Here is a 14,783-nt window from a genome sequence, read left to right on the forward strand (position 1 = left end):
CAGGTCAGATAGCCTTTTACGACGTGAAAACACCATTATATAAGCCAAATATCACTCTTTCTAAAGCAGCCTGACTCCTTTTGCACAATCAATAATTTTACCTTTGCAGAACACAGGAGTTGCTGGTCTACTGCTGCCTCAGTCAGCTGGTTAGTTTGTGTTGCTGTGTGACTTTGGTGAAATAGGAAGGCAAAAAAGATGACACAAGATGAAAATTGCTCTAAAAGACATAAGATGAAAAACGTAAAGATGCAAAGAAAAATTATGTAACAAGACAAAAAAGATGCAACAAGACCCAAAACAAGATAAGAAAAAATTATGTAACATATGCAAAAGTTTGGACCTACCTTTCAAGTCTTTCCTGTAATGATTATTTCGACTGGCTTAATCAGTTTCAGGGGTGTGTGTTGGACCCACTTGCAGCACGCGGACACAGAGTTACGTTTGGTAATGACCTTTATTTACACACAGGCAAAACAGGAACTTGAGCAGATGAAGAAACACAGACAACAGTTTGTTCTTCTGGCTCTTAGCTCACACACCATCTCTGGGTCTGTGGCTCGGGCAGTGAGTTGAGCCAAATCCGGAAGTGGGACCGTGGGCGAGGACGTGCGTCCACAGACCCGAACAGTTCAGTTTGTTAACAGGCAGAAGCTTACAGGAGACGGGGTCAGCGAGGCGAGGGGTCTGGAACCAGGGGAGCAGGCAGACAAAGCTGCAGAGCCAACGAGGGACGAGCAGGAGGAAGGTCGGAGCCAGACGGAGCAGTCGAAACCAGGTGAGTAGTCAGAACAGGCAGATGAGCCAATGAGGGACAAGCAGGAGATGAGTAGAAGCCAGGCAAAGGATCAAGGAGGCGACAGGTAGGTAAATGAAGAACACACACACAGAACATGTGTGCCGTCTCCCAAACAGTCTGAGCTACTGCAGACAACAGGTAAGCAGATGGAGGCACTCACAGTGAAGCATTGTCGCGAGGAAACACAACACAGCCACAGGCAGACAGAGATCAGGGACGCTGAGACAGAACTCGTGGTAGAGGACAGAAGACTGGTGCGTTTATTGGGAGACAGGTGATGCAGGCAGGTGAGAGGCAGGCAGAGTCGGCAATGGGAGCTCAGGCAGGTAAGGAACGCTGGAAAGTCTTGCACGTGGGCGCAGAACAATCTAGCAAAGTGTGTGAGCTGGAGAGGCTTATATACAGGGCTGATGGAGGCGCTAGGTGAGTGGAGTGGGGTGACCAGGTGGGAGTGGCTGGCAGGTGGAGTGAGGCAGAGGCGGAGAGAGTGGAAAATTACTGGGACAGCAGAGGAGCAGGATACGGACTGTGACAGTTAGTTTGTGCTATTATGTGACTTCAGTGAATCCATACCTACCATTTAAAAGAGGTCACGCAGTAGCATAAACTAACTAACCTATGGAGGCAGCCATATAATGCTATCAACAAACCAACCAAACTCCATTGGCAAAAATGGTAATTTTACCTCAAAATATGGGAGTTGCTGGTCTATTGAGGCCTAGATTGGTTAGTTTATGTTATTGTGTGAGTTAAGTGTTTTAAAAGATGAGTTCCAATGCACAGAAGTCACATAGACACACTAACAGATCAAGGCAGTGGTAGACCTGCAACTCCCATGTTCTGTGAGGTAAAATTGCTAATTTTTCCAATGGAGCCTGGTTGGTTTAGAGGGAGTGATATTTTGTTTATATGTCAGTTTTCCATCAAAAATGATTCCTGAATACAGGGTGAAGATATTCTAAATTTAAAATTTTCTTAAATGCACAATATGCCGCTAGTCTCTCTCACATTAAAACAATAACAAAAAACAGAATTTAATGATGTTGTAAAGTAGTGTGGAATCATAAGAATTATTTTCTTCTTTGTTACACCGACTATGAATGAGTGCAGTGGTGGTAAAAGTACACACATTCTTTCCTCAAGTAGTAATACAAATACTTAAATACTTTAAAAGAAACACTGGTAAAAGGAGAAGTGCTGATTCAGTTTCTACAACTTCTTAAAAAAGTACAGGCTCCCAAATATACTACAAAAGTAAAAAGTCTTCCACTGAAGGACATTTCAACTGTGTCTGTGCAAAGTTACATAAATCTCACAATTTTTCTGTCTCTGATTTGTCTTTTTGTCTTGTTACATCTTTTATGTAGTTTTTGATGTTACAAATTTTCTGTCGTTTTCGTCCTGTTATGTCTTTTTTACATCATTTTGTCTTGTTATGTATTTTTGTTGTTTTTGTCTTTAATGTTGTTTGCTCTTGTTACATCTTTTATGTCATTTTTCGTCTTGTTACGGCTGTTGTGTGTGATACACACTGATGGATACAACAAAAAAGCGTCATGTGAACTTGTGCCATTGATTTACGCTGAAACTGGTTTTTATGTCGGGAATGCAAATAAAATAGTTAATAATTCCCCTCAGATGCTTTAACTCTACAGTACTGTTTTGAAAATATAAGTAGTAGAAAGTAAAGATATTTGTGTTAAAATGTAATTGGAAAAATAAATACTCAAGTAAAGTACAGATGCCTGAAAAATGTCTGTACTTGTTTACTTCCCATCTCTCGATAAATGACTCATATAACCACATTTCAAAAATGCAAACTTTTCCTTTAAATTCACTGCTCTTTTTATAGTGCATCATTATCTGGGGCATGCGCACACCTGTTCTGTTCCAGTTTATCGACAGCCTTGCCTATGAATCACCTTATCAACCACTTATGAGTGTGTGTGTTGACATTCCCTTTGATGATCGCTCCCTGCGTCATCTGACTCGCTCAGAGAATGTGCGCTTATCTCTCCACCATCCACCCACAGAATAACAATAAAGCCACCGTGTCCATGTGGGAAATGCATCAGTTTCCGTGGCCTGTAAGATGCATATGCATGTGATCACGGCTCGCTGCTGCAGTGTGCTGACTGTGTTCAGTGCTGTACCCCCTGCACAGCTCCCCCTGAAGCAAACCCATCCCCCAACCTGAGACATTTCTGCTCTCTATGTGTGACTACATTACGCCAGCTTCCTCTCCCCCACTGAGTGAGCCTTCTGAGCCGGTCCCTGGGGTGGGTGTCGGCGTGGAAAGCAGGCCTTTTTCCTTGTCCATGGGATGTTATTGATGAGGTGAGGTAATGGATCTCCCTGCTGTGCTCACAGAGACACTGAGGATAAATCAGGCAGTGGGTAAGACCCAACCAGCCATTCCACCTCTCTCCAGACTCAACTGCCATTTCATTAGCTTTATTTATGGGGGTTCTGCACTCTCGTGAACCCCTCCCCTTTCCATCCTCCCACTGAAAATGCCGCTATTCTTCTTCTTCCTCCCTTATATAGTGCTATGGCAACCCATATACACCCCTGCCTGTCCTTCTTTCCTCCCTTTTTCCTGGAAAACATAGTGTCCTCCCTCCCACACATCTTCCTGAGAACTATTCCCTGCCTAAGTAGTGAAGATGTGAACCCACAGTCTGTTATCATGTGATTGACAAAGGATTGCACAGACAGTGTTGTGCTCTGGAGTGGTGAAGGACTCAGCACTGGCCAGGCTTTTAACATTAGACGCAGCAGTGCAAGTCCACCCAGCTCAGCACTTCCTGCAGAGCCGTATTTGAGTTGGCTGAGCAGCAGCAATTCACCTCTGGGCTTATGGCTCAGCCACTTAGCGAGAAAACTGCAGCCAAAACTGGCTTTTGTCCTTGAGGGAAGAGGCAGGAATTCCTTCTGTGTCCTCAGTGGAAAGGACTGAACTGTTATCTTCACCACACAATCAAATTTCAATTTTTATGTCAGAGATGATCAATTATTGGTAGGCAGACGTGTTCTATTCTGCTTGAAAAAAGTGGACAATGCTCATTATTATTATGTGTAAATATACAGTACAAAAAGAGGGGCCAGTGTGTTGGACTGACACAACACATCCTCATACCGACACAACAGAATAGGTTGAGCGCCAGACCTTGATTACATTACGTAAGTCAAGTGACGTAAATCGTTTAACCATGAACACTACTTGGGTAGATTTAGAAAAATATTGTGGTTGGGATTAAAATAACTACATAACATATGTCACGTGACGGAAGTGATGCAGCCAAAGTCACATATAAGGCGAAACCTAACTTAAACCTTAAAATAACCCCACGTTGACTCTTTGTTTCACAGAGGACTCAAACCCTGGAATCATTGGGTAAAAGTCCTGTGGTTGTTTTGACCCCTCTGTCCTCCCTACTTCCTCTATTTGACTTTTTTGCTCTTTATACTTCTCTTGTCACTACGCCCACTAGACATCACGGCCTATCAATAAACAGAAATATGAGTTGGAATAAATTACTTCCACATTTGACCTACAGGCTAATTTTTCTGGTGAGAACAGCCTGGATTTACAGGGATTTTTTTTGGCAGAATGTGGTAGAGGTGGACTTGTTTTCATTAGTGTATAACCACCTCAAAATAAGAATCGCTGTGTTTTCACCACCTTGGACTGAGACGTTTGTGCTGGAGGGCTCAAGTCCTCTTCCAGGGAGTCTGCCATGCTGCACCGCCATGTTCCTACAGTAGCCCAGAATGGACAAAACAAACGCCGCCTCTAGATACTGTACAGCCTTTTGCATTTTGCGCTAGTTTTGTGCAGCCTGCAGCTCCAGAGCTGCGTGCAGATCTTTTGCCCATTTCCAGTGACTCTTGGAGACATTGACAAGAAATATGAATAAATAAATCAGTAAGTACTATTTCTTATATTCTTTATATTATCAAATTAGGCTATGTGTTATTTCATTCAGTTTTTGCACAAACATGGGGATGACTCAAAGAAGGTCTGCATAGGCTTTTATAGCTACTCTATGCCAGTGGATCTTTTCTCCACAAATGTTCAGGGTTTTTTTGATGGTAATAGCATCCCTGTAATAAAAATAAAAAAAACAGTAACAGTTTTGTATATTGTTGTTCTATCTATACTTTCATAAATGCAGCAAAACATGGTATTACTGTAATGGAAATGCAAAGTTAAATTACCAAATAATCATAAATAAACTGCAATAGATATGCTCATTTACACTCATTAGTAATGTTAGGATAAATTAGAGTTAATAGGCTGTGTTACCTTCATTATAAGGCTCAGATATGTATTTTTGGCTATGCCACTAAATCATACATACCGGTCCTTTAAAAACAATGAATTTTTAGCTCTATGTCTGTGATTGGCATTGACAGGACTTTTTTATGCATGGATGCATGTCTTCCCCTCCCTAATCCCAAATAAATCTATTTGGATGTTGGTGTTTGTTCATAAGAGGTCTTACAGGGACCTCTCTGGAGTCCAACTGACCCCAAACATAAGTGATGTCACCATGGCAGTTAAATTTGTAAAACATGAAAAACATGGAAAAGGTGAAGAGGCCATCACATCACTTTCATACCCATGATTCCCTTTAGCTCTTTCATAACTAAACTGCCAAGATTTATCACACATCACGGAATAACATACTGAAGAAATCCCTCAACACCGTGACCTGATTTAATCTGCAGACGACATCAGTGTTATCGCTGCAAGTGCTGACTGTAGATGTTGTATCATACGATCAGAGAGCAAATACCTAGTCTGACAAGCTTTCTAATATTTCTGACAAGCTACAATTTGCTCCATGTGTGAATGTTGACATACATATATACTATAGCCTATATGCTGTACCGTGACTCTGTATCTAATTTATTTAAAGTAGTGAAACCTGGATTAGACATGAAAGGCAGTGAATCATACTCTCCTCGCATGCTTTTTCCATTAGAAAGAGACAGGAATGGGCTTTTTTTTTTTGTTCGTTTCATGGTGAACATTGATGTCATGACAGTCATGCTTGAACATGTCCATACAAGGTCCACTCTAGTTTACTCTGCGTGAATCCATGCAACCTAACAGATGGTTGACTGAGCTAAGCTCCAGCGATGCTGTGCCACTGCCAGTTTCATTACAGGGGTTCACTTGGACATGGGACAAGTGTGAATATGTCTGTCACGCCCACTGCAGCCAGAGATACCACAGAAATTAAGACACAACTCACTACATACATCAGTGTGGGATATGTTCAAAGGATAATTTGGAAGTTTTGAAATATGGTTGTATGAGGTACTTATCCATAGTCAGTGTATTACCTACAGTAGATGGCGGTCAGCACACACCCAGTTTGGAGAAGCAGCAGGAACTGGTGTAGGGAGTTAACAGACTATGGCTGTTGCACTCACAGAACATCCCCTGCTGTTATTTAGGTTGTCTCAGCAGCAGCAGTATGATGTATCAGCACCACTTTTTTTTGTTTGTTCTTGCAAATTTCTTAATTTATGATACATTTGGTGTAGTAACGCTAAGTTTGACATTATCTGTGGAGCCTCATCTGAGCAAGCTAGCTGCTGGGTACATTTTACACATAACTAGTTACCCTCAGGTAAGTAAATTTACATACAGAAGCAACACAAGCACACAGACATCGACACAGGTCACAGAGCAGAATACAACAATTCAACACTTTCAACTTTCACAAAGTCACCATGAAAAAAACAGATACTGGCATCCAAACTGCTACTCAGGTTTAACATTCACACTTTTTCTTGACTGACCATTAATATCACAAAATGAGTCCAACATCACCCCAGCCTGCTAAGCACATTAGTGGCACAGCATGCTAATGCAGCAGGTTAATCTTTGAAATAAACACTTAAGCAAGTTCCAGGTTTTAAGTCCAATATTCACTCTCCTTTTAGCTCCAGTGTTGGTCTCCACCAGGATTTTCTCCTTGGAAAAGGCCGTCTGCAAGCAAGGTGAAGCAGTGAAAATATTCTAAATATAGCATAAACTTATACTGAAATTGATTTTTAGGTGGCTAAAATGCATTTTGCTGCAGGCCCTGTCCACAGCATGTCATTGCTGAGGTTCCTACACCGGTAATTCTGCTGCTTCTCCAAACCGCGTGGCATTTGGACAGCCATCTACTGTAGATAATACACTGACTATAGATAAGTACCTTATACATACACTTCAAAAATTATGAAGTATTTCTTTAATTGATTATTTTGGTAACATTCAAATTAAAGGACCAGTCTGCCACTGTCTGCAGTGGGCTTGCAAATTGCAAAAATGTTTCATTCTCCTTTTCCAGTCATGAAACTCGCAAAAACTACAAAAGGACATATCTAAAGTGAATATTTGGTTTATTTATTCATTTATTTATTATATTGTGCTACTGTAGAAACATGGTGGTGCATGACTCTGTAGATATAAAGAGCTCCTTCTAAGCTAACAAAAATGCAACAATTCTTATTTTCAGGTGATTATATGGTAATGAAAACATCCTTATGAAGATTATATTCCATTTGTGCCATATTCTGCCAATAAATCCTGGCAAATCTTACACACTGGACCTTTACTTTGTCAAATACAAATTATTAAAGAAACCTCTTGCCATTGGTTTTGTACATTACTATCGTTAATTAAATGGTCTGAATTACAAAAAGATCTCTGTTCAGTGCAAATTGTAACTAAATTCAGATGAGTGCAAGTGACAGAAACACTGTTAAAATATGTGGAAATGTGATGTAAAAAAAGACACAGAACATAATCCAACTTTGGGTGAGGTTGGAAAGACTCATATTATGTCTCACCAGTAAAATTTAGTCTACATATGATCTTGATAAAGGGAAGGAAAGGAAAAAATGAGAGAAAAGCGTGTGCTGGCGGTCGGCCAGGTGTGGACAGACTCAGGAAGTTAAGCCGGAATTCCAACAATGCAGGCAGTCGTTAGGCTCTTCACTGAGATGCTGCCATTTTTGCTCTCGGAGCTGTCTCTGCTGCGGCAGCGAGGAGGAGGTGGCAGTTAGGTGAAGTCTTGTGGCTGTGAATAAATTTCAGCCCTGACTTTGACTGATTTGTGAGCGATACGGGGAAAATAGTGTCATGATTAAGAAGATAAAAAACAGGCTCCTCTCTCGCCGTCTGTCTCTGCCTCTGATATCTACAGAGAGGGATCATTTTCCCAGGCTGTTTGACTCGAGCCCAGTCGTGACAATAATAAATGCCAGCACTGGCAGGATGAATTATGTCTCAGCTAAAAATGTACATCATAGCCAAAGGAAGAACCTGGCATGTAATTATACCAGTGTTATATATAGCAACACATAGTATCCATCACCCTCATCCAAAAATCACTTTATAAATGGAACACATGATTTCAATTAGACATTTAATGTGTACGATTCTGTTTCTGATTTAATTGTGCTTGAATCCAACTCAACATGCCCTGAAGGGAAAATTCGGGTTTTTTGAGGAAGGTTGTATGAGGTGCTCATCCATAGTCACCGTGTTTCCTACAGTAGATGATCAACACGCCTCCAGTTTGGAGAAGCAGCAGGAGTACCGGTGCAGGAAGCTAAACAATCTACTGCTTTCGACAGGGTCAGCAGACATGTACGGTAACCGTTAGCGGCTGAGAGAGACACACAAGGTCCATGCCCCATGTGAGACCACAACGTCATTAAAAGTTTGAAGGTACATAGTGTTAAGTGCATCATGCGCCTTTTTTTCTTGCAAGTTGCTTCATGACATCATGGGACATGTAACGTATTTATTGTAATTGTGATTGTGAACCACGTGAGTGATGTCACATGACTTACATAACATAGTAAAGGTACAGTAAGTCTGTAGCTGCTTGTAGTCTCCACCAGTGATATATGCCATCTTGGGAGGCTTCCTGGCGGCGTCCGATAAAGCCACTTAAGGATACCTTGTGCACTTGTAATGAATGCCGAGAGGTGATGAAAAAATGTCAGTGTCTGATGAGGTGAGATGAGAACAAATTGATATAATTAACTAATCAAAGCAACTCTTAACCAGGAACACCTGTGCTCCCTGAAGTAAAATTACTGTTTATGCCACAGGAGTGGCAGTTTCCCGTTGGAAAAGGGTGTCTGATGGTGAGGTAAGGTAGTGAAAATATCCTAAATATAGCATGTCAGCCACCGTCTACTGAAGCTATTACACTGACTATGGCTAAGTTCTTCAAATACTACCCCACTTCAAAAAAATCCAAACTGTCCCTTTAACTCACTATTTTAGTGCAGTTCAAATGATATTGTCACATACAAATTCATGCACGTGGTGGGTACATTAGTGTTTCCCACTTTACCTTACCATTAGACAGCCTTTTTGATGGGAACCCACTGTTTTATTTATGAGTGAAGTATTGCTCTCTCCAAACTAACCAGACTCCATTGCAAAAGCATTCTACCTTGAGAGTTTCTGGACTGCTGCTGCCTCGATTGGTTAGTTAGTTAGTTTTATTGTGTGATTTTAGTGGATCTGAATTAACCTTTTAAAATAAGTCACACTATAACACAAACAAACTAACCTATGGAGGCAGCAGTAGACCAACTCCCATCTTCTATGAGGTAAATAACTGCTTTTTGCTAAGAGAGTCTGGTTGGTTTGCAGAGACATTTCCCATCAGGAAAGACCGTCTGACAACAAAGTAAAGTAGTGAAAATATTCCAAATATAGCATACACTTACATTGATATTGATTTTTTATTTGGCTAAAATACATTTTGTTGCTGACCCTGTCCATAGCAGTACATTGCTCCTACATCAGTACTCTTGCTGCTCTCCAAACTGGGGGATGAATACCTCATACAGCTCCACTTCAAAAAACCTATTCCTTTACGCACTCCCCCTGAAGACAATAGAAAACCAAGAATTGCTGTGTGTAATAGTATGTTTCTAATCAGCCACAGTTTTGAAAGATGGCACCAGCCAAAGAGTATTTGAATTTGTAATCAAAGCTGATCAGTCACAAAGGGGAGCCCCATTAATCTGGTCGACTCCGGCTGGCAGCTCGTCTTTTAAGAGCGCTGTTTTGATGAGGATTTTCCCTCCAGCCTCTCCTCTCTGTTCTGAAGGATTTTCTGTTGTTCATCTTTTATTTCAGAGCTGTAATGACTGTCTGCAGTGCATCTATCAACTGACAGCCTTTGAAAATCTCCAAAGTCTGCTTAGCTGATGCAGTCACTCTCAGCGGTGCCTTTCATGTGGGCTCTGGATCTATTGAAACAATCCTCTCTAGCTCTTTTTAATAACTCGTTGAAGAGATGCCTCAGGTGTTTTCCCCCTGAAGTGGGATGCAAATTTAGTTTTGCAATCATGGAAAGTGTGCCAGCTCGTTCAGATATTAAGTGTTTACTGGTTGTGAGGATCTCAAGAAAGTTCATATGGCCATTTGGGCTTTTGTCTGCAGCTCTGTTTAACTCTACGGGGGATCTGGCTGCAGATGAAACACAGCTGTTGACATCAAAACTGGCAAGTGAGAAACATTTGTGCTTTATCAGTGAGCTGACAAATTGGGCATCGCAGAGATAGAGGATAGATTATTCCGACATGTGCCTGAGTCCAGACAGCCCAGCTGAAATAAACAGCTCTCTCTTCCTGTCTCTGTGATGGCTGGATGAAGAGATGGTGGTTATGCTGATGGTTAGAGGGGGTCTCCCAAACCACAGAGCAGAAAGAAAAACACGGGGAAGAAAAACAATCCCATCTGACATCATAGGGAAGGCTGCCGCTGAAATTTAGGTCAAGATATAGCCTGCCTGGAGTGTGCCAGATAGTTTTATGGCAAAGTCAGAGTGCCAACGTCTTGTCCAAGTGGAATGACATAACACATTTAAAAAATTATACGACATAAAATGAAGTGAAACTAATTACCTTAGCCTGTCAAAACCAGGCTTATATAGCAGCAGGTTTCTTTCTTTAATGATCCCCACTGACGGACTTACACTAAATCTTTTTTGAGCTGCAGTCTGGGTGGTGGTGTTAGAAGCAGACAGAGAGGTTTCACACCATTTAGACCTACATAAACGCTTTTCGCTAACAGCAGAGTGGCCATTTACATTATTATTATTTTTTCTAACACTTTACCAAACAGCCTTTTCAGACAGGAAACTGCTGTTATATAACAGATATCATATTCTCAAAGACTCCATTCACAAAAACATTAATTTTACCTTGTAGAACACAGGAGTTGCTGAACTACCTCTGCTTCGACTGGTCAGTTTGATTGCGCTTTGTTTTTGCCAAAGGAGTCTGGTTGGTTGGGAGAGAGTGATATTTGGCTTATATAATGACAGTTTCCTGTTGGTAAAGGCTGCTTGGCGGCAAAGTTAAGCGGTTCTCAAACTTTTTCTGGCATATCCCCCTTTAATGATTCTTTCTTTAATGAACCTCACTGACAGACTTACACTAAATCTTGTCTAGCTACAGTCTCAGTGGTGGTGTTAGAAGCAGACAGAAATACTTACAGACTATTTAGACCTACATAAATGCTTTTTGCAGAGGTAGTCCAGAAGCTCCTGTGTTCTACAAGCTAAAATTACAGTCTTTGCCAAAAGAGTCTGTTTGGTTTGGAGAGAGTGATCAAAATATTCTAAATCAGTGGTTCACAAACGTTTTTCTGGCATGTCATGCCTTTAATGATTCTTTCTTTAATGATCCCCACCGACAGACTCAAACTAAATCTGTTCGAGCTGCAGTCTGGGTGGTGCTTTTAGAAGCAGTCACAGAGGTTTCAGACCATTTAGAGGGCACCGGCTTCAGCAGAGTCATCAACTATGTACACAGCATGGTTTGTTGTGATCCCCCAAATACTATCCTTCAATGTTAAGTCACTGTATTCACAGCTTGTACTTCTCCACAGGCATCAAGCAGCACAGATGTAGACTTCCTGGAGTGTCAACGCTCGAACCCTTTTGGAACCTCTGAGTTCAGACTGGAGCAGTCAGGGTGGGAGGGAGAATACAGAGGGTTTTGTCCTCAGAGCTGCAGTGTGAATGTGAGGGACAGTGCAAATTGTTGATAATATGAGGATGTGTGCCAACTGTGTTTGAGCAGGGACACTCAACTTGCTTTGTCCAGGGTCCACTTCTGCAAACTGACAGGACGCTTGGGGACAGTTAATAAATAAACACTGATAATAACGTTATTTATCAGCAACATTTGGAGGGTTACTTTAAAAATGTACTAACCTATTCATAATATTTAAGCAATGTTACTTGCTTTTTATTACTTTTGGATAACTGGTATATAAGATATGGTAAAACTGTTTAGCCTAATACAGTGGTTTCAGGGCTACAACTAACAATTATTTTCGTCATCTACTAATCCGTCGATTATTTTCTCAATTAATCGGTTAGTTATTTGGTCAACAAAATGTCAGAAAATGGTGAAAAATGTTGATCAAAGTCAAGATGACGTCCTCAAATGTCTTGTCCACAACTCAAAAATATTAATTTTATTTTCAGAGAGGAGTAAAGAAACTAGAAAATATTCACATTTAAGAGGATGAAATCAGAAAGCTCTGCTATTTTTTTTTCTACGATAGCTGTTGAGCTCTCCTCGCAGGATTTGTGTCTCCCCTTGTACTCAATTGGGTGCTTCTGCTTGAGGTGGTGAAATAAATTTTAGGACTGCAAATAATGATTATTTTCAGTGTTGATTGATTGATTTATTAATCTTGTCACAATCTTGTCAGTATGTCTGTGTGCTCCATATGTTTTGATCATTTTTTCCCTATTTTATTTACCTGTTTTTCTTTCCTGTAATGATTATTTTCAATAATGATCATTCTGTCAGTCATTTTCTCTACTAATCAATTAGTTGTTTGGTCCACAAAATATCAGAAAATGTCCATCATTGTTCCTCAAAACTCAAAATGATGTGCTCAAATATTCACTTTACTGTCAGAAAGGACTTAAGAAACCAGATAATAATCACATTTAAGAAGCTGAAATCAGAGAATGTGTATTTGTTGTTTCTTAAAAAAAAATGTCTCAAACCAGTTAATTGATCATCAAAATAGTTGGTGATTAATTTAATCAAGTAATTGATAATCACTCTAAATAATTTGTTGTAGTGCCCCCATCAGTGTTCTTGCACTTCTTGCATATTATTGTGGTTTGCTGTAAATCTGACCTGTCACCAAACCAATGCTTAAGTCACTTCCAGTTGCTTCCCTATTGAATACAATTCCTCCACTATAATATTGCCATTATCACAATTTGATTTTCTATAGTCATAAAATTATACCAATACACTGGGAACAACATGAAACGGCACAAACCTAACCAATACTTACAATACAATATTGACATAATATTGATAAATACCGATATAAGGGTATTTGGTCAAAAATATCGGGATATTTGATTTTGTCAGTGTCACTCAGCCCTACTTTATTAGTTATTAATTTATAAAAGAACATGGGCATGTTTATGTAAGACGATATGTACAGAAAAATGTCCAGGCTGTGTGCAGAAATTCATGTCAGACCGACTTAATACTGTGTCTCAAGCAGTGCAAAGAGAAACGGTGTGAAATACAATTTTCCGTTTGTGTTCTTTTGTTTTGGTGGCTGCTGATGATCAGTGACTTTAACACTCCATCACTATATTTGTTGTGTTCATGGGAAAAGTGCAGTCCTTGAGTAAAGAGGAGGGGCGAGAGAGCATGCGGACCTATTGAGAGAGAGAGGCGGTTCAGCCCGCTATGGTCTCAGCAGCAGCAGCAGCAGGCAGCGGCTTTAGGGAGTAGAGCTACAGACCACTGTGTGCAGGAACAGGCACGACAGAGCTGAAAACCGCCAGCGGAACAAATGAAAACGAAAACCACTCTTTCATTTGGATTAATTCAGGGGCGAGACACTCAATCGAAGCGAGGAGGTGTTTAATCTAAAGTGGACCGACTGCCGAGGACTGGGACATTAGCTGCTGTACGACAACATCGCCGAATGGTCTCTGCTGCCCCGCCGCTAAGGTTAGTTAGCTTCCATTGCTGCTTGGCTGTCCGTTGGTTTGGGGGGGTCTGTCTGTTCTGTTGTTGGACGACGGGGTCCGGCTATTCTTTGGAGGAGAGACACACATAGCAGTATTGACCTTTTCGAGGCTGTACGTTACGTTGCAGCTCAGCGGTTCGTCGAACCACTGGGTTAATGTTAATGTTAGAGAGCCTCTCACATCACCACTACACTCCTAGTTGGCTGCTATCGGCAGCTAGTTAATTATTTTATAAATCAGGAACACGTGCTACATGGCTAGGCTAAGCTAGCTAAGAGCTAACAGTGCTAGCTACCTAAGCTAACTGTCAGAACAGCGGTCGTGCTCAGAAGGGAACCCAAGATTTGGGAATCTCTCGTGAGATTTGTACGTGTTGTTTTTTTGTTGCACGAAATAATACGATGTTATAATGTGACAACGCCGTGGTTAAGTTTTGGTTAAGTTTAGATACAGAAAAGACTTGGTTTGGGTTAGAAAAAGAAGATGATTTGGGTTAAAATAGAACTCTCGCGAGATCTTTCACGGGTCTGGGTTTACCATTTGGGAATGACCCAGAACTGCGGACAAGCTAATATCAATTTTACTGAACTGAATCAACCATATACGGGTGTTCCCTGTGTAAACACAGCATTGCCCACATTACACCACCAATATATGCTTTTAATAAATAATGTCAGCCTTCCACTATGTGTCAATAAAGTATATTGTGGTGTCTGGCTAACTTCATTGGCATGCTAACTCGGCTATGCGCTGAAGCGCCCCTTTAGCGTTTGTAAACAATGGTTTTAGATGAAGTTGACTTAGTGCGCTCTGGAGATAGCTAATCTGACGTTAGCCGGTAACACTTTGCTTTGTTGTCAGGTGGGTGATAAGCTTTGATTTGTTGACTGTAGTTGTCCAACCAGCTTGGTGTCAAG

The 14,783-nt window shown here is 40.9% G+C and overlaps 1 protein-coding gene and 1 long non-coding RNA gene across 2 annotated transcripts in view; one reads left to right on the forward strand and one right to left on the reverse strand.

Annotated features, from left to right (window-relative positions):
- Window positions 1-438: 438 nt before the first annotated feature.
- On the reverse strand, window positions 439-1,177 carry LOC146319847 (uncharacterized). Its single transcript, XR_014771490.1, has 2 exons — window positions 960-1,177; window positions 439-715 (listed from the first exon to the last, which is right to left on the reverse strand). It is a non-coding gene; the product is annotated as an uncharacterized LOC146319847 (long non-coding RNA).
- A 12,385-nt stretch (window positions 1,178-13,562) lies between these two features.
- The window catches only part of ncor2 (nuclear receptor corepressor 2), a 147,176-nt gene continuing 145,955 nt past the window's right edge, over window positions 13,563-14,783 (forward strand). Inside the window, exon 1 of the mRNA XM_084727921.1 lies at window positions 13,563-13,846. The gene's annotated coding sequence lies outside the window, so the exon portion shown is untranslated. The remainder of the gene's footprint in view (window positions 13,847-14,783) is intronic.

This window comes from Lutjanus erythropterus, chromosome 10 (assembly GCF_056507025.1).
Source record: "Lutjanus erythropterus isolate fLutEry1 chromosome 10, fLutEry1.hap2, whole genome shotgun sequence".
NCBI lineage: Eukaryota > Metazoa > Chordata > Actinopteri > Lutjaniformes > Lutjanidae > Lutjanus > Lutjanus erythropterus.